The 20,022-nt window shown below is 57.4% G+C and overlaps 1 protein-coding gene across 3 annotated transcripts in view; it reads left to right on the top strand.

Moving 5' to 3' along the window:
* Positions 1–20,022, top strand: part of NFIC (nuclear factor I C) — a 152,818-nt gene that overhangs the window by 8,168 nt on the left and 124,628 nt on the right. The gene's annotated exons all lie outside the window — the stretch shown is intronic.

The raw sequence follows: 20,022 nt of genomic DNA, 5'->3' as shown, positions 1-20,022 counted from the left end.
GTAAAATGGGGACAGTGATAGTCACCTACCTCCACAGGGGAGCTCTGAGGCTAAATTAATAACTGCAAAGTGCTTTGAGATCCTCAGCTGGAAGGTGCCTTAGATTGACAATTTATTATGAGTGCAATTAATTATTATTATTAATGCAAGGAGCCCCTCGTGTGTGCAATAAGCTCGGCCTGCAGAAGCAAGAAAGCAGGTGACCTGCTGATTAATGATTATTTATTATTTCTGGTTGAGTCCATCCACCCCCTGGTTTGCAGACAAGGTAGGACTGTCCCAGCCAGGGGTAACTCTAGATAATACTTAGTCCTGCCTTGAGTGCAGGGGACTGGACTAGATGACCTCTTGAGGTCCCTTCCAGTTCTATGAGTCTATGAACTCTTAACTTGAGTTCCTAAAGCTACTTCTGAGGAGAAAATATTTCCCCTTTGAAATCCGTCAGAGGCACCAAATCACAGTCTCTCCCTCTCTCCCCCCCCTCCAAAAAGAAAATCAAAATGCTCCTGGGGAAGATTCCTATAGATTAAAGCCAGAGGAACCACTGTGATCATCTAGTTTGACTCCTTCACAGCACAGGCCAGAGAATCCACCCAGGGGTTCCTGCATCGAGCCCACGGCAGCTTCAGCTCCCACCTCTGGCCCTTGTGCAGTCAGTGACTAGTGCCTGGGGCCACGCTGGAGTAAATGACCACACACGGGGCAGGAGAATTGGGCCTCTGGCGGTTGCTCCCTCGTTGTTATTCCAGTTCTTGGCCTGGGACAGGCTTTTCCTCTGGGCTTACCCCGCATCAGGGAATCCCATATCAGCTGAGCTTTCCTCTTCTGCGGATGGGTTTGGTAGGGTGACCAGATGTCCTGATTTTATAGGGACAGTCCCGATTTTGGGGGCTTTTTCTTATATAGGCACCTATTACCCCCCACCCCCTGTCCCGATTTTTTACACTTGCTATCTGGTCACCCTAGGGTTTGGTCACGTCTCCCGGATGCTTGTCTCAGGTCTTGGTCCCACGTTTGGTGTGGCACAGCTGAGGAGACGCTTGCAGGGTTTCAGAGACGAGCAGTGGAGTAGAGTGAAGTTCAGGGCCAGAATCTGCATTCAGGTGCAAGTCTGGAGGTGCCTGGATCCCGGGTTCTGGGTGGACCCACCTCTGCTTCTGGGGAAGATCCAGGGAACTAACCGTGTGCAAACGCTGACATGGGGAGCCCTGTATGGGTATTTAAAACTCCCAGAGAAGGGGGTCGTTGCCCAGTGTCACCCAAGGGGTAGGAGCCGTGGGAGGAAGTATGTGGTCAAAAGGAAATGCAGCACCTGTGTGCGGAGCAGTGCGGCTTTGGACAAGGTGTGTATGGACGTGTGGAAAGGTGACATCGGGCCTTCCCATGTGTCATTGCTACAGCTCTCTGATACCGACCTTGGCCTGGGGAACCACATGATCTTGTAGTCTCACTTGATAAGCCCCCACCTGCTGAGCCCCTGACCGTTGAATTCCTCCCCCCCCCCCCCCCCGCTAGGTCTTTATCTGGGTGGGGGAGGGACGGGAGATGTGCTTAGCGGTTGTGCTGTTTTGTCCTCATTCCACAGCCCACGTGGGGGCTCCTGTGAAGGGGGTCGGATGCCCAGCTCCACTCACGCTGGGGCTCTGCTGGTTTCCTCCCGCTGGGCCCATTCATGCCTTCAGCCCAGTGACACCTGGCGTCAGGCGGAGGAGAACCAGGTCCCCCGGGTGTGGGTATCCGTGAAGAAAATAGTCCTTCCTAAGAGGGAGTGCCTTGAAAACCTCACTTCAAATGAACCTCGGTTGAATTGTGCTGGAAAATGACTTGGCAGGGCTGGTGGCTCCGAGCCCAGGTCTGAGAGTGCTGTCTGGCTTGGCTCCAGGGCCCTGCGGGACTGGGCCTCAGGTGTTCAAAAAGGGGAGCCCTGGTACCTCTTGGCAAGGGGAGGTCAGAGGAGACGAGACAGCCGCTCGGGCAGTGAATTCCAGCAGTGATCTCAGATCATGTGCTGAAACATGAGGGGTAACTAGCTAGGAACTCGTGGGTTGTGTGTGGGGGGGGAAGGTTGCAACATACTTTCGATTCTCCCATCTGCTGCGCATTGTTTGGGAAAAACAATGGGCCCCTTCTTTAAATGTAACCTTCGCGATTCTCTCTCTCGTTCTCCCACTGTCTGTGCCCACCCTCCACCGTGCAGGACACAGGCGGCCGGGGGCTCGGCCACGTCTCCCAGCCGTGCCCTCATGCTCTGCAATGGCTTAGCAGAGGATTTGGCTCCTTCTGCCTGGTCTAATTTTAAAAGCTGGGTCGGTAAAAATAGATCCCCTTTTTAGTGCAATTTATGAACCCGGATACGAGCAGGGAGCTCAGATCCGGAGCTGGGGAGACGTGGGGTGCAGGGACGGGTCAGATCAGTAACATGGAGATGGCAGGGTCTTGCTTTGTGTGTTTCAGTGTATGGATGTATTTGTGTGTCTGTGCATCCGAGCTAGCTTCCTCTGTCAGCTCCCCCAGGGAAATTCTATTGACTTCCGGGGAGTCGGGGCAGACCGGGGTCCTCTGGGATATATCGCAGATTGCTTAGTTACCCCTTTTGGACACTGTTTGTTTAAAACCAATGGCTAGATGTGATTCTGATTTACAAACTGCGTCAGTTTCGATGGACTCACACAGTATAACTAAGAGCCGACTTGGGCTCCATACATTAAATTATTAACCCTCATCTGGGTTACCAAAATACCCTTAAATAATTAATGTTAGGCATCTAATTTTCTTTTCCTCCTTTCTGCGGTTGGTTTATTTGCAGCATTTTGCTCAGCCTGGCAATGAAAACAGACTCCTCAGATTCTCATGTGCTGGCACCATACTGCAATGTTTGGGTTGCTAAGCTGCAAAGAGCGGGTGGGGAGATTACATTAAAATAAAAAAAAAACTGCTCCCAATGACATGGGGGGGGGGGGGAAATCAAGAGAGTATTTCTATTAATCGGAGATTTTAATAAACAAAATCTCAATGTCGGGCCTGAATTTCCTGACAGTGTCTCTTTAAGGGCGCTGGGAACTGATAAACATGGTCTGTGGCTTTATTTTAGGGCATGCTGGTTACAGGAGCATTCTGGGAGCTGTAGTTCAAATGGCCTCAGTGAAATCGCTTCCTGGTGTTGCTCACTTTTACTCTTCCCAGAGGCTCTGGCAGTTCAGTTAGCGTTGGTCCCAAGCAGTAAAATCACAATCTGGATTAGGAATGTTGGGAGGTTATAGCTGGGTGCTGGAGCCAGCCTTATTGCTGATTCGAAACGTTTGGAAGTGTAGAGGTGACACGAGGAACAGAGAAATTGGCCTTGTGATGGCTAAAGAGGGCCTGGAAGTTGTTTTATGTTCTCCTTGGTTTTTTTCCATGAGCAACTCAGGTCCCGTCTAGTGTGGAATAGTCTGTGCATAAATGAAAGTCGGGTTGTTGAGCGAGGGAGAGATCTGTAGGTGCACGGCTGTAACTATACAGGTGTACGTTCAATCCGTCCCCCCCGCCCCCCAGTGTGGACACAGTTACCTTGGTATAAAAGTGCTCAGACCAATAGAGCTAGACCTGGCCAGGAAGGGCTAAGACACCTTTACACCCGCACCCACACCAGGGCTTGGGAGATGTACCAGTACCGACGTTGCTCTACTGGGAAACGCGCCATGTATAGAGCAGGCGGTTTAACGCCGAGTTAACCCAGGCTCTGAACCTGGCATTGCCCCTACCCCGCTCCTGTCCACAAACAAAACCCTCTCACCCAAGGGGGGGGGGTGTTTGAGCCCTGTGCTGGGCCGCCCAGCTGGAGGGTGGGTCAGGTTCAGGCCCTGCCCTGACTCAGGCTGGGAACCCGCTTTGCAATGTGACTGAGGCCAAACCACTCTGTGCTGCTAGTCCTCCAGCGCCTGCCCACAGGTCCCTGCTGTGCCCAGTAGGACAGATGGGTTCTCCCACAATCACCGAGCGGCTCAGCTCATTGCAGCAGGGAGCCCCTGGCATGTGCCCACAGGATACGTCCTAGCAACACGCGGGGGAAGCGCAGTGCCAGCGAGGGCACAGCTGCTTGGGCAGGGCTTTGCAGCAGGGCTGCTCACACCCAGGCAAGGCTCAGACCCAGGCGCCGAGCACGCCGGATGCTCTGCAGTGAGACGGAGTCTTTGGCTTTGGTTTAGTTTGATTCACACCCAGTGAACTCCAGCGGGGGAGAAAGCCGTTGCTAAAGACTGAGCACCCTGGGTAGAGAGGGCACAAGACGCATCCTAACAAGGCCTCCACGTTCCCGCGATACCAGACATTTCGGCACTTCCCACCCTGGCCTGCCTGACCCGCCCCCAGCAGCATGCCTAGTATGCACGGTGCGTGCGAGGTCACGCTGGTGGAGCCGGAGCAGCGCACTCTTCCAAAGGGCGTCCCCCATGCAATACCGGACAGAATCACGTCTGGTTGTGGCCCGGTACCGGAGAGGGGACAAAGCAGCCCAAAAGAGAGCCCGTCTGGTGTAGAACCGGGCAAGTGGCCGTCCTACCTCCAGCAACGCCAGGGCCAATCAGAGCTGACATGCCTGATACTTATCCGGTAAAAGCAAGCGCAGTGTGTTGGGGGGGCCTTGCCAGGCTTTCTTTAGCGATCCCTTTAAAAATGGGGGTGGGTCCATGTGCTATTTAAAGACCCCAGCCTAATTCTTCTCCAGTGAGAGAGTTCGAGTCCATGTCCTCTCCTGTTCCTGGTGCCTTGAACTCCGTCCTGATGGGCGGTGATGCCACTAGAACAGGCCAGCGGATTTACTTCATTGCAAACCCTGGCAGTTGGGGATTAGTTTGTGCCCAAGAAATAACCCCCTGAACGTTTCCAACCTGGTGCTGTAAAAGGGAGTTGAAGATGGGTATGCTATTATTCATTGTATTCTAGCAGTGCAGTGACCCCAACCACTATGCCCTTTACACACACATAGTGAGAATGTCCCTGCTCCTAAGCGCTCACAATCCAAACAGACAAGGCCCACAAAGGGAAACTGAGGCACAGAAACTTACCTAAGTTCACAAAACAGGTCAGTGACTGAACCCCTCACAACACCCCCTTCTCCTGGCTCTTCAGTCTAGTACCCTAACCCCAAGACCGTGATGCCCTATTCAAACGTTATTCAAACACACAAAAACTTGGGTGACATTTGCCCTGCCGATCGCATCGAATTGGGGCATCGCATTTGTCCGCGCGGTGTCCGTATAGACGCTGGGGGTGAAATGCAGCCACGTGCAGAGTCCGTGCCAGGGCGATGCAGGGCTCAAGCCCTGGTTTGAGGTCTCGGTTGGGACCTCAGCAGCTCGCTGAATGCTGGAGTGCTGCATAGTGGGGTACTTCACCCCGTCGGAACAAGAGGCCAAGACAAAACTCCTTCTCCAAAGTTTGGGCGAGTTTTGACCTGGGGCTGAACTTTGTGGCTCAGGTTCCCTCTCTAATTATAAGGAGATCATCAGAGTCAGGCCCTCTATTTTTGATCCCAACATTTTTTGAACGCACACGCCCACCCCATGCGTTTTATAAGCCTGTAATTTTTCAGCTGGCAGATCCGGCCTGGCAAACAAACCACTGGGACTTTCCTTTCTGGGTTTGTGTTGTCACCAGGGATACAGCCGGCTCCCTTGGAGTCGTGGGTAGCTGATTCTCTGTGTAGCGCCAGAGTAAATCACTTCAGTTTATTCTGGGGCTCTCAGCTCTCTCCCGCGTCACGTGGGCTGGGAATCTTTCCGTCTCACTCACGGCCAATGGATTAATTTGTCCCTGTTCATTTCCCTCCCCCTTACCCAGAAGCGCCGGGATTCTGTCTGTGCGATGGGGTGTGGACGCCCAGCATGGCAGCCAGCAGTCGGGATGGCTCGGCCTGGCACTGGCTTCTCCCCCTTCCCACACCAGTTCCGAGCGGTTGGAGGCCGCAGCAGCTCTGGTGTTTGCTGCATCACCCTTCCAGAGAGGCATGGGGGGCATTTCAGCCATCCCTGACGTTTTCCAAACCCTGCCCCCCCCACTCTCTCTCCTTCACTCTCACCCAGCCTATAGGTTCCCCTCCCCCCGCACACCCCAAACAGCCCAAGCTGCCCTTGTTTGGCCCAAATCTCTGGGGACACTCGATTTTCCGGCCTCTGGTTTGCAGCATCTCCTCCGGGCACTGGAGAGCGAGACTCCGACCCCCCCGCGATGGCGGCTGCAGTCACACAGGGGGACAGGAACCGAAAGCAGCAGGGCTCAGTTGGGGGCGGGAAGGGCAAAGGAAATACTTCCAAGCCCAGCGTAATGCTCCCCGCCGTGCCTCTTCCTGGGCGATGCCGGAGTGTCGGTAATGACCCACGCGCGCGGGTGAGCAGCGAAACCCTCAGGGGACAGTTCCCCCGCTGATCCTGCTCTCACTTTGTTCGCACACGGGCTGAGCCGGACTCTCGGGTCTCCTGCCGTCAGCACGACTCCCGCAGCCAGGGCCACCAGCTCCCAGGCTACAAGCGTGTGTCTGTCGGCAGAGCCATCGCCCGCCTGCCCCCCCCAGCCCTACCGCTCCCGGCCTGGGTGCAAAAGGGGCCTGCAGTGTGTCTTGTAGAATCGCCCCAGGAGGTACTGGGTGTTCGTTACACCGAGGGGCTGGGGGTTATCGTTCTGCTGCTCCGAATTCTCCGCCTTTGCGCCTCTCTCTCAGCCTGAGATTTTCACAGGCTTGGGTGGGTTCCTAGGTTGGGGAATCCCAGCGTTTAAGGCCAGAAGGAACCACCAGATCAGATCTCTCCCCTGTCTCAGCAGCCTGCTGGGATCCACTCAGAGACGCAGCCGCCAGCTTGTGGCTTGGATGGAGCCGGAGGTGCTCAGCGCCTTGCTGGACCAGGCTGATGGTGGCACCCGAGTCTCCCCAGGCACCAGTCATGGTGTTGGCTTTGATCTATACAGGCTCTTAAGGCTGGTCGGTGGGGCAGCAGGCTGGATCCAGGCCTCTGCTGTGCCCTGATAACCCCCATTGCCCGGGAGGCTCCCTAGAGCTGCGCATTTGCAGGTGGAGGGCAGGAAGCCGCCCTCAGCCCTGGAATTCCCTTCCCTTGTGCCGACCTCCAGTCTCCCTCCCCAGGCCTCTGCCAGGAGGGGTCATGCAGGGAGGGTCCGGTTGGCTTTGTTTTCTTTCCTGGGCCCCAGGGCGGGGAGCTTGGGGAGGGGGCTCTGTGCTGCTGTTTGGTTTGATGGCTTTGGACATTCTGAAACACGGAGAAAGGGGCTGGCATTCTGCCGGCTGCCAACCCACGAGCCGGGCGGTGCTGGCATCTGTGTGCACCCCGCATACTGAGACGGGCCGATGCATGTTACACCGGGGAGCAGGGAGCGCCTTGAAATTCCTTCCTAGGGCTTTGGAACAATGAAGGAAGACGCTGGTCTCCTGACGGGCCACCCCGTCCGTTGTGCTGAGCCCGGTTCCGGCTGGCCCAGGAGGGTGTCACTGCGAGGATGAGTGAGAGCCATGCAGCTCCCTTCATCCATCCTCGCTCTGCCCCCTCCTCGCACCAAATCAACTCCCGCACGAAGTACGGGCTGGCCCGTCAGGAAACCAGCGTCTTCCTTAGTTGTTCCAAAGCCCTAGGAAGGAATTTCGAGGCGCTCCCTGCTCTCCGGTGTAACACAGATTGAGCCCATATTTGTGGCATGGAAAATACTGCGCCGAGGATTGATTTATTGATCAGCTGTTTCTCTAAAAGTGCATTAAACCATGGCTTCCCCGTCTCCTGCCAGTGTCCATCTGCAATTAGCGCTAAGGCCAAAATATCCGGTCGGTGTCTGAATTTGATCGTATTCGAGGCGGGTGTAAAAGAAAAGTCAAACAAGCAAAACATTTTTTTATTCCACAACTGAAACCCAAAAATATTTGGCACCCAAAAATGGAAAAATGTTTGGTTTGGAGGCAATTTCCCCCCCCCTTTTAGTGGCTGAAAAGAGGGGGAAATATCCATTTTTGACAGACGCCCGTAAACCATTGATGAAAAATGTCTGGGAAACCTTTTTGTGAGTTTGTCTAAATTTTTCACAGCTCCAAAAACCATTTCCCGGCCAGCTTAGCCGGGGATCCTGCCCACGTCCATCCTGTTCTTTCACGGAGCCACTGAGAGCCAGCTGATATTGTGGTAGGGAGTCTGTGGCTGATTTGGAGGGGGTGGTGCCGCTCCCCGCTGCCCCACACCTCTCCCATCTTTGCAGCAGCCGTGCCCCTGCGGCCTGGGAGGGTGATTTTGGTGGCTTGCCAGCTTTTCCTCGGTAGCCTCCAATCATGGCGTTTGCTGCAAAGCACTGGGCTGAAACTCCAGATAAATCAGGGGATGGATGAGGTTTATCACCAGCATTGCTTGGCTGGAGTTGGGACCTTCATGCCATCCCCCCCCCCCTCCAATTCCCCCTCCTCCCCCCCAGGATTAAGGAAAGTGAGACAGTGGAGAGAACTGTAATGTGAACTCTCTGAGCACGGCTGTAAAATCTCCTTTAGTAACCTGTCCGCCTGGGCTAGAGTGCACCACGGGGTGCATACAAATGAAGCGGCGCTGCTGAAAAGTGCAGAGTAAAGGGTTTTTTGATGGAAGTGGCCGTGCATGCGAGATGGGTGTTGGAGAGAGTGTATGTGTCGGTGTGTTTGTGTGCCGGGGGGGGCGTGCACGAGCGTGTACATGTGTGCAACATGGCGTGCTTGGGTGTGCGAGGCTGTGTGTGTGTGCACACGAGGAGCTGTGTGTGTTCGTCCGAGGGGAGAGGCAGAGGACCGTGAGAATGCCTGGGCATACGCCGGTAGCAATGAGTGTGCGTGTAAATTAGTGAAAGGGAGGGGACGAGCCGACTGGCTGTGCGCAGGAAGGGCCGTGTGAGTGTGCGAGATGGCTTGGTGATGAATGGAGGGGGTGGGCTGTAGGCTGCCCGCCCCGAATTCTCATAGCCGCCTGCCTTTGGGGGTCTCTGCTGCGGCCCAGGTCTAGGCCCAAGGGGTTCTCAGGCCAGAATTGCTTTGGTTGGCCCCTGCCTGCGAGGAGCTGGTGGGCCGGAATTGAGCCCTGGGGCAGCCCAGGAGAGGGAGCTGCGCGCCACAGGCTGGGGCGTTCTGACAATCCCAGGGATGGCAAATCCCCACCCTCCAGTCGCATCCGGGAAGCTAGAGAGAGCTGTGCCTTGCCCTGGGTGATGATCAAAGGGGCCGGGAGTCACCGAACCAGGCATGTCTGAGCACAGCTGCTGGCTCCAGGCCCACCCCACCTTCCCGCTCCCCTCTCCAGAGAGTTGATTAAACAAATCTCTTTAATTGCACCCGGAGAAGAGTTTGTAGGAAAAGCAAGGGAAATCCCCCTGCTCCCCGCTCGGCCTTTCCTGGCTCTCAGGGATCAGCCACTTCCCAGACTGGGCGTGCATTTTCTCCTCCTTGCCGTCTCTTTTTCCTCCGGCGTCTTACTGCAGCAGCCCTGAGTGCAGAGCCCTGTTGGGCTCTGAGCCGGACGTGCAAACAGCGCGAGACAGTCCCTGCCCTTCTGCCCAGCAAAGGCAAAGGAGGCGAGGAGACATGACTTGCAGAGCGACGCACGGCAGGACAGTGGCAGAGCCAGGCTTAGCACCCCGCCCTGCTACACCGCTGGCCAACTTTGGGAGGATGAGCTTTGTACCCTGGGCCTCAGCGCTGAGGCCTTTGTGTTGCTTTGCGCTTAGATACATGACTGGGCTTAGCCTGTGGGGCCCCTCCCACCCCTAGCTTCCATCTTGGCTCAGGGGTCTCACCCCTCCAGTTCACTCCTGAATGAGGAACTGGCTGGGGCAGGGTGTGCAGTTCTGCCCCCTACTGGAGAGAATCAGCACTGTGTAGCTATGGGGCATAGTTCCTGGGCGCCTAACGCCTCGCGGAGACTCTTTTTAGCTGCGGGGGTGGGGAGCGCATCCCGCATTGTGGAGCAGGACGAGCGGAGCTCTGTGCCTGCGGCCAGCGCAGGATACAGCACATGGGGACAACGACGCAGCCGTTGATTGCGTACGGCGTCCTGTCCCGCAGCCTACAGTCCGGCTTGTCCTAGGCAGCCTGCCTGGCTGCTTCACGTTTGCCCGCCTCTAGCCCTGCCCCTCTTTTTGCCAAGCCCCCGTGCCGCTGGAAACCCTTTGAACTAGAAGCCAGTTTGTGGCGCATGCTTGTAAAAGGAATACAAGCCCCGGGTGCGAGGCAGTTTAATCCACTCGCCAGGCCTGGCCTCTAACGACTGCCGCGCCTAATCAAGGAAGCTGAGCGCCCGCTTAGGCTCTGGGGTGGGTCATTGCTAGCGATAGCTGCCCGCACTGGAAATGAGCAGCGGCTAAGACGACATTCGAGCTGTCTGCAGAGCAGGCCCAATGAGGCTCACACATGTTGTATCTGGAGACGGATGTCGAGGGAGAAGGGCTAGTTCTGACCCCACCGCCTTGGAACCAGTCCTCCTGGGCCAGATCCTGGGCCCTGCTCCAGCCGAGCAGCACTGGATCCCCGATTTAAGTCAGAGGAGAATTAGCCAGGCCCTAGCGTGTGCCTTCTAATCCGTGCATTATGCCAGCCAGCCAGGGGGGCACTCGCTGTGCCACGGCCCGGGGGAGAGGTGCTGGTGCCAACTGTAGAGTCTGTGCCTGGTGGTGAGGCTGACAAGGGAGTTGGGGTGGCGGCGCTAGGGAATTGCACGTGTAACGTACACATCTGCCGATGGGCGACTACAGCGAAGGGCAGGCGGCTCTGGTTCAGTTCCATCCCGCCCCAGCTGAAGGTGGTGTCAGTTTCACTTTTGTTTCTAGCGAGTTGCGAGTCGGTTTCTCTTCTTCTTGGCGGCAGTGTTGGCTGGGAAACCCTTGGCTGTGGAGCTGTTGCTTGTCAAAAGGCTCTGTGATGGTCTAAATTCTGGAGGAGCCAGTGCAGAGGACTCGCAGGGCTCAAGCAGGACCTAGGCCTTGTGGAATTTAAAGGGTCTATAAACCCCATGCGGGGCCCTTTGCCCACGGGGGAATTCCACATTTCCTTCCTGGGAGGCAATGGGCAACCCCTCCCTGGCAGATGTGGGGCTTGCTCCCACTGGAGCGACAAGCTCTGCGCCTGGCTCCCTGTACTGAATCCAGCACTTCATGCTCAGCTGAGTCAGCGGCCCAGGAACATATGGGAGTCCTGCCCGGGACCCGCTTCGCCCTAGGCTCTGGGACTCACTAAGGCTCAAATTTCCCAAAGCTCCTGTGTAACTTAGGAGCTGGACTCCCGTTTTCAAAAGGGATATAGGCACATAAAGGCCAGATTGCCAAAGGGATTTAGGTGCCTGAAGACGCTGATCATGCCTAGTTGGATTCATAAACCCCCCTAAGCAGGTTAGGCCCCTAACCTTGACTTTCAATGGGATTCAGGCACCTAAATCACTTAGGCACTTTTATAAACTCCACCTGGTGCATAAACCCCTTGGAAAATCGGGCCCCGAGTCTCACAGAAAGTCAGTGGCTCCTAAGTCCTTTTAGGCACTTTTGAAAACGTTGCCTAAGCGGCTGCGGGCCCTTTAAGGACTTTCTGGAACGGAATGCCGATGTGTTTTTTCAGAGGCCTTGTTGATGAGGGTTCTAAAAATAGAGTCATACTGGGATCTTAATGGGACTTTGTGGGAAACCTGGAAACATTTTCTCATCCCTGTAAATGAGTCCAGATGCATTAGCAGTGACTGCAGCGCATCCTGAGGTAACGCCAGAGGAAGCAGGGACGCGTTTGAATTTCTCCTCTGATTGCAGCAGTAAAACCGTACAGAGCTGGGCCACGTCCTCCTTCCCCCCCCTCCGCTCCCGAGCCAGGCTCTGCCCAGTGCCACGGCTGGTGGGGACACCGGGGCTTTAAACCTCTCCCCCTTTACTCTTGCTCCTGCTGGACGTTAGAGCAGCCTTGGAGCTAATTTACGCTCACCCCAGTGCTTCTAGGTGCCTGTTTCGGAGATGAGAAAAGCAGGAGCTCGGCAGCGCTTTGGCCGGGCCTTGGGCACGCTGCTCTCTGCCTGGAGTGACTGTTCCTTGTGCTGAGGGAATTCCTCCCCAGGGCAGAGCGGGTCCCTTGCCTTCGCCCCAGGGCAGTGTGGAAGGCAGGACCCGGCCCGGGAATGCTCTTGAGGTTTGTAGGGTAATAAAAACATGGCAAACCCTTTGGGCAGCGCTGGGGAAAGGTGCTGGCCCCTGAGCCCTGGGGATGGAAATGGGGCCCGTTCAGAGCCGAATGCCCCCTCTGCCCCCTGCTCTGCCCCGGACGGGCCCCCCAGCGCCAGCTTGTCTTGCTCAGGTCTCTGCACCGAGCCGGCTGGATGCGATGGCGGCGCACGACACGGAAGCCGGACTGCGGTCGCTAGTGCAGCTGGTGGAGGTCAGCACGCAGCACGTCCTGTCGCTGCTGACCAGTGACCTGGGGGCAAGAGGCTCTGTAGCCCATTCCCGACCTGCCAAGCCAGCCGCTCCTGGCCCATGGACACACCAGCCCACTCCACCCCCAAATCCTCCTGTATGCACCAAAGCAGGGACATGCGCTAGGGGCTGCACACCCATCCCTGCCCCAGAGAGCTGGCACTCCGCATGCACAGGCAGGGAGGAGGTGGGAGAGGAAAGGACTTGCCCATTGTCACCCCAGCAGAGCTGGGAACAGAGCCCCCCTCGGGGCCCCGCTCACTAGATCGTGCTGGCTGCCCAGCCAAAAGCCAATCGGTTTGGGGAAAGGGGGGTCCTATACCCCACCTCTCTCATCCCCCATTATCTAATGCCCCGCCCCACACACGCTCACTCACACTCGCTCACTCTCACTCCCACACTCGCTCACTCTCATGCGCTAACACACACACACACACACTCTCACTCGCTCACTCACACACTCACACTCACTTTCTCACACACTTGCTCACTCACTCTCACACACTCACTTGCTCACTCTCCCACACACTCCCACACACGCACTCACACTCGCTCACTCACTCACTCTCCTCATTCCCACACACTCACTCTCACACACTCGCTCACTCATTCTCACACACTCGCTCACACACTCTCAGCCGATGGCTAGGGCTGTCTCAGGCCCGCCACCCTCCCACCTCCCTGCCTCGTGCCAGGCTGGGCTGCCGTTGGGGGGGTGCTCGGTAGGTGCATTTCCCTATCTTATCAGTGACCTAGAGAGAGTTGTGATAAGGGCCGTGCAGCATGGGACCTGCTGATAATGCCCCAGTGCGACACTTCCCATGTCATGGACCTGTTATCTCCAGGCTTTCTACAGTCGCCTTCTGCAGCCGCCAGATTCCCCCTCCCAGCCAGAGGTGCCTGGCGTAGCCGGGATCCCCCTGCCCCCCCCCGCCCCCCCCCAGGTGCATAAACAGCCCAAAGAGTGGCTAGCGGCGTGGGGATCTCAGGTTTATCGGCTGGGCCTATCACTGGGGCTGGTTCCCGCACAGCTCAAAGGTAGTGTAGACGGGACCCATCTCCCAGCTGAAACCCTGGGCGGGGCAAGGCAGCCTTCTGAAAAGTGGCCTCTAGTGATGGATGCCTGAGCTGCCAGCGGCCTGTCCACTCCCCTAACTGGTGACCACTTCTGACCATTTTGACTCACGGCGTTGGCCATGGCCCTTGGGCAGGTCACGCCCCCCCCCCCCCCCCCCGGGGCCTGTCTTTCCCCTCCCACCCTGTGCCTGCCTTGTCTGGAAGCTCCTTGGGGCGGACTGCTCAGGACGTGTGTGGCCAGCAGCCGGCACACCAGGGCCCCGCTCCCTTTGCTAGAGCACAAGCGAAGGCGAGGGTAGTGAGAACGCGCCGGCTACGTCCCGACTGCACGTCCGTCCCAGGAGTCCTGATTCGAGTATAGCCAGAGCCGGTCCCGGGCCAAGGGCTCATGGCTCTAGCGCTCAGGATAAATCTCCAGTGCCGTGGTCGCTGCGAATGCCCCTTGTGCTGGGGTTACTGCCGCTGTCGAATGCTACGCTCTGTTTCATCAGGGTGCCCGGGGGCTGAGCTGGACCCAGGGGCTGTGTCCTCGTTGGATGGCTTTAGCAATGGCTCCTGTAGCAGCTAGGAATAGGGAGGTATCCCACGAGGTATCCCCTATCTGCTTACTGGGGCGTTCTTCCCACTCCCTCTGAAGCTTCTGGTTGCGATCACTATCACAGCCAGGATTCTGGGTTAGCTGCGCCGGTCTGATCTGCGCTGGCAGCGCCTGGGGCCCGAGGATCCAACAGATCCTGCCCCAGGCTGTGGGGATAAAGCCAGAGACTCCCCGGGGAAATGTCGAGACGTCGGGTTTCACTTCGTTTGGATGCAGACCCATGACCACCCTGACACTGGGCCTGTGTGGCCCGAAGGGGTCCCTGAAGTTAACCTTGATGGACCATCCGTGTCCCCGTAATAGGCGAGTTCTGCCTGGTTCTGCCCTGGGGTCGCAGCCCCCAGTGTTTCTCTCCGTTTGTGCCTCGTCCCTGCGGTGCCTGGTGACCCTTGGCTGGCAGAGAAGGGTGCTGGGAGGCTGCTTCTGCGGCAAGTTGGTCTTGTTCAGGAGTGAAATGTGGGCTGCATATAAACGAGTGCATCCGGCCGGCTGTGTGTCTGAGACCAGGCTCTAATCTGCAGCCCTCGCTCACAGGATCAGGCCCCTCGCGTCCCCTCTGTGCCTTTCACGCTCCTCCACCCTCTCCTCCTCCTCCTCCGCTTTCCCTGGCAGCCAGGCCGCTGCCGCCTGCAGCACTGCGGGGTTTGATGGACTGCACCTTTCAAGGGAGTCCCACGTCAACTCTAGCTTTGCAGCGCCACGGAATTTTCCACCCTCATGGAAGTCCCGGCTCATAACCCTGTGAAAGTGTTTCCGCTGATGGTGCGCAAACCCTCAGCCAGGCAGAATTCAACTGCTCGGCCCATCCCCCCGGCCTCCCAAGCCAGCCAGTGATCACGGGCAGGGTGAGGTGGAATGGGGGGGCCTGGGATGTTTCAACACGGCCCGGAGTCTTTTCCATGTTGCTGTAACGTTAATTTCCCCTCAATCTCACAGCCTGGGAAATCCGTGCAGCTGATCCAGGCAAATGACCCCTTGTAGAAATCCCAGTGCGGTCCATTAGAATCCCCTAGCTGGCCTGTGGCCTCTACTGGTGCTACTGGCCTTTGCTGGCTTCTGCTAGAGAAAGAGTAGCTCGGGGGGATGGACCGAGAGACCCCTGGTTCTCTGCCAAAGTCCAGCTGCCAGTAGGAGCCTGCTGAGTATTTTCAGGTGGCTGGTCTTTCTACCGAGGCAGTCTGGCTCAGTGGCTAGCGCGCTGAGCCGAGACTCCGGAGAGCTGAGCTCTGTCCCTGACTCTGCCACCGACATGTTGTGTGACTGTGGACAGGTCACTTCCCCTCTCTCACTTTGGCTGACTGCCTGGTGAGGCCGTAAGTTGTTCAGCGCAGGGCCTGCCCCTCGCTGTGGGTCTGTGCAGTGCCCGGTGATCTAAGCAGTAACACCCCTTTCCGGGACAACGGGGTGATGAGAGGTTAAAGTAGGGCGCTGAGAGCAGGAACAGATTTACTGGGGTGTCAAGTCCCTGCTCCGTGCCTCAGTTTCCCCACCAGGCATAGCAGCACTGACCGGCTAGTGTTTGCGAAGTGCTGCCCCCCCAGCTGCAGGTGAGATCGGTGGGGCTGTGAGGGTGGCTAGTGCTGCCCCATGCCGTGGATGGCTCAGGGATGGAGCCTGCCCCACTCAGCACACCCCTGAGTGAATTGGTGGCTCCTCCCGGTCAGTTTCCTCTGGTCCCCGAGGGCTTTGTTACAGGGCAGCTGGAGCGATGGGCTGCCGGCGGGTCTGTTATGTCTGCTGGGGGGCCCTAGCAATGCTGAGAGGGATCTTTGGGTTCCCCAAGCTCTGATGATGGATCTGGGCTGACTGGGCCTTCGGGAGCAGAGGGGGGGAGCTGGGCTCTGAATCTGATCTTCCCTCATCAGTCAGGTCCAGGGGGTAGGTTTGGCCTGGTGCCCAGGATGGCTCTGAACCCAAACTCCTCCAAGGTGGAGGTGGCTCCAGGGCTCCGATCTGGCCCCGTTTTTAGTTCAGTCTTTGCCTCTGAGCCGTGTATAGCCAATGCGTAATTCTATTGGTTCGGTAGCCCCCGGCGGGGGTACTGAACTGTGTCCCTGCAGTCCGGCCTGGGGGAAGGTAGAGCAGCCCAGCCTAGTGGAGACGCGATTGCATGAAAACTTATTTGATCCTTGCAGGGTTCCCCCCCGCCCACTGGCCTCGGTCTTTAAGCTTCCAGGCTGGATGGGTTCAGAAAGTCAGCATGACACCGGGCCCAAGTTTGCCCTGTAGGCTTCTGCGAACCAGGATCTGCTTCTGGCTCTGCCACTGACTCGTTTTGTGTCCTCGGGCAACTCACTTAATCCTGCTGTGAAACAGGGCCCGTGATGTGATCCCTGCTCAGCGTGGTGAATGGCTTTAAGATTGTGAGCTGGAGAGCACTGGCGAAGGCCCTCTGCAGACAGGCTAAAAGGTGTGTCTGGGCCCTAGACCACTCCTGTTTGTATGTGCGTGGCCATCCACGCCAACCTTTGTAAACATGTTCGCTCGCTCCAGGTTGTGCCAGGTAAATCTCTCTTGTGTGCACAAACCTTTCAGGTGTTGTTATTAGGGGTGAAAAGTTCCCCGTGATTCTTCTCTGGCTGATCCAAAACCCCAGCCCCCCAAAGCTTTCAGGGTCTCCAAAACTCTTCAGAAAGGTCATGTTGCCACCCCGGGCAGTCAAGACCCCCGAGACCAGCCTTCAGATCAGGAGAGTGGCTTCAAAATTGTGAGATATTTTGAAAAAGAATCCATTTGGGGCTCTTTTTATTTGGATTTTGAGCCTTTAGATCACACTCAGGTCCCGCTTTCCAGCTTTTCTCTCCAACCACAAGGGCTAGAAAGTTGAGAATCACAGGCTTCCAGGAGCTGGGGCTTTAATGAAAACACAGCCTGCTGTGAGAGTCACGATAACATGGCGAGAGTTATCAGCGCTGCCAGTGGAGGGTTACACCTCCTCCAACAAGCACATTGGCTCCTCCAGCCTGGAGGGCTTGGAAAGCAGATAGCCAGTGCCGGTTCAATTCACATTCCCAGGCGGCAATGCAGTGCCACGTGGCACCACCGGCATGGCGTGAGATCTGTAGCTACGTAGTGGTTTTGCTGTCTGCGAACTGCACGGTTAAGTGTCTAGGAAATGACTCTTGGCAGAGGATGGCTGCCATTTTCTGAGGCCAAGTGGATACAGCGTGGTACGGAACAGATGCGCGCGCACACACTGTACTCGCTCTCTGTCTCTCACACAGAGACTTTACTTTTGTTCCTTCTTGGCTTAGACCCTGCCCCTGTCATCAGGATATGCAGGAAGTCAGCATGCGCTTTTAGTTTGAACAGGAACAACAAAATAAGAAAGAAGAAAAGTAAAGTCTCCTAGAGAGACTGCGCAAGAGCGCTAAGTGCTGTGTAACACGTCGCCCCCCCCTCCCGTGCCTCAGTGTCCCCATCTGATACTTCCTTGTAAAGGGCTTTGAGTGGAAAGTGCTAAACGTGGGCTGAGTATGGCTTGAAGTGGAAGGAATCTTGACAAAGAATTGAGTGAGGCCGTGTGACCGAAACCCTCCTGGAGGCAACAGTCACCCCTTCCTCGCTAGAGCCCTATTGCCTGAGGATGCCCTGCCATGCTGATTAACCCGCCTTCACATACCTCCCCAGATTTCAGATGGGGAAACTGAGGCACAGATAGGTGTAGCAATTAGCCCAGGGTCACCCAGCAGAGCTGGGGACAGAGCTCCGGACTCCTAATCCCCCAGCGTGTGCTCCTCCCTTTAGGCCGCACTTCCTCCGCTCCACTGGGAGCTCAGCAGTTGGGCCTGCCCGAGGCTCTGTGCACAGGTGTCCTCCCGGCTCCCCACCAGGCCGCTGGAGCGCGGTGGCTGCGTGCGTCACCAGGACGTGCTGATCTGCCGCGGATATTCTTTGTCCCGGGGACTCAGCATCTCCTCCCTCCCGGGGCCGTGAACTTTTCACCTCCCGATCTAGGGACAGGAAGGCTGTCGGCTTGAGCCAGCCAATCCTCTCGCCATGTTACCAACTCCCCTGCAAAAGGCCTTGGTTATTTTTAACCAGTGACTAGCGCCTTCTGCCCGCCCTGGATTTCCAGTGCAGAAACCACCCGCTGTGGGGGGGGCGCTGCGTGCGTGGGGGGAGCAGTGGATCCCAGCCCCACAGCCTGGGGGGGGGGGGTGGGGAGCTGGGTTCTTGGGTGCGTCTACACGGCAGTAAAACACCTGCGGCCGGCCCGTATCGGCGGACGCAGGCTTGGGGGGCTCGGGCTCCGGGGTTGTAAAACTGCAGGGGGGGGCCCAGTGCCCGGGCTCCAGTGCCCAAGCTGTCGGTGAGTGCCCAGGCCCTGGTGCTCAGTGCACGGGCGCTGTGAAACAGGCAGGCTTGGGGGAGGTGCTGCTTCTGTGCGGGGGGGAGGGGAGGGGGGTCTATGTCTGTGTGGGTTGGGTGGGGGGGCGAATCCAGGTCTGACGGGGCTGATGAGGCCCTTCCGGGGCTGCATGTTTCAGGGGGCGCTGTCTATTTCCGGGGAAGTCGTCCGTTCTCGGGGGTGCCTGATACTGGGGGGCTCGTGGGATCGCACTGGGGGCACAGGACTCTGACTCTGTCCCTGCTGGGTCTCCCTACTGCTCCCCGATGGTGGTACAGGGGATCCCCCATTCTTGGGCTGAAGGGCTATCTCTGCCTGGCAGCAATGGGCCGCCGTGGGCACAGCCCCCCAGATCGCAGCCTTGCCGTTCTACGGGTAAATAAACCCCCTTGCTGCCAGGCCCCCCGCCCCGTAACCCTGTGGGGCTGGCTGGGCTCCTGATCCCCCCACGCCTCCTTGGGCTTTCCCACCTCATCCCCAAACACCGGGAGAGGCCCCCCCCCCGCCCCCCGAGCTGGAACGAGGCACAATGGGGCAATCACTGCAGGCAGGCCAATCCCTTCGCTCTCCAGTGGGGAGTCAGGGCTCAACTGCTCATCCAGCCCCCCCCTGCATACCTCTCCCTCCCTCCCATACACACCCCACTGTCCCCTCCATCGGCCCATCCACCCACCCATACCTCTCCCTCCCTCCCTCCCATACACACCCCACTGTCCCCTCCATCGGCCCATCCACCCCCCCATACCTCTCCCTCCCTCCCATACACACCCCACTTCCCCTCCATCGGCCCATCCCCCCCCATACCTCTCCCTCCCTCCCTCCCATACACACCCCACTGTCCCCTCCATTGGCCCATCCACCCCCCCATACCTCTCCCTCCCTCCCTCCCATACACACCCCACTGTCCCCTCCATTGGCCCATCCACCCCCCCATACCTCTCCCTCCCTCCCTCCCATACATACCCCACTGTCCCCTCCATCGACCCATCCACCCACCCATACCTCTCCCTCCCTCCCTCCCATACACACCCCACTGTCTCCTCCATCCGCCCATCCACCCCCCCCACCTCTCCCTCCCTCCCATACACACCCTACTGTCCCCTCCATCGGCCCATCCACCCCCCCATACCTCTCCCTCCCTCCCTCCCATACACACCCCACTGTCCCGTCCATCGGCCCATCCACCCATGTGTACGCCGCCACTGCAGAGTTAGGTCAGACAAGAGCAGGAAGAATGATCAAGGGCCTGGAGAATCTCCTCCGTGAGGAGACAATTGAAAAGATGGGGATTGTAACATTAGAGGGGAGACGGATGGTGATAAAAGGCTAGGAGATACTGTGGAACTCCCTGCCATATGAAGTCTTTGAGGACAAGAACTTAGCAAGATTCCAAGAGGGACTGGACATTTCTAAGGCTAACGAGACTGTCCAGGGTTATAACCGTGAATGGTACGGAAACGCCGGAGGAGATAAACCAGGGCTTAAAACAATCGCTGGCTACTAGAGAGCAGCCGGGGATGGGTTAGCCGACACCTGCCTCCTGGTGCATTCTCACACCTACCTC

This window comes from Emys orbicularis, chromosome 24 (assembly GCF_028017835.1).
Source record: "Emys orbicularis isolate rEmyOrb1 chromosome 24, rEmyOrb1.hap1, whole genome shotgun sequence".
Classification (NCBI taxonomy): domain Eukaryota; kingdom Metazoa; phylum Chordata; order Testudines; family Emydidae; genus Emys; species Emys orbicularis.
Note: the sequence above shows the minus strand (reverse complement) of the source record. Positions and strands in the feature narration are given on the sequence as shown.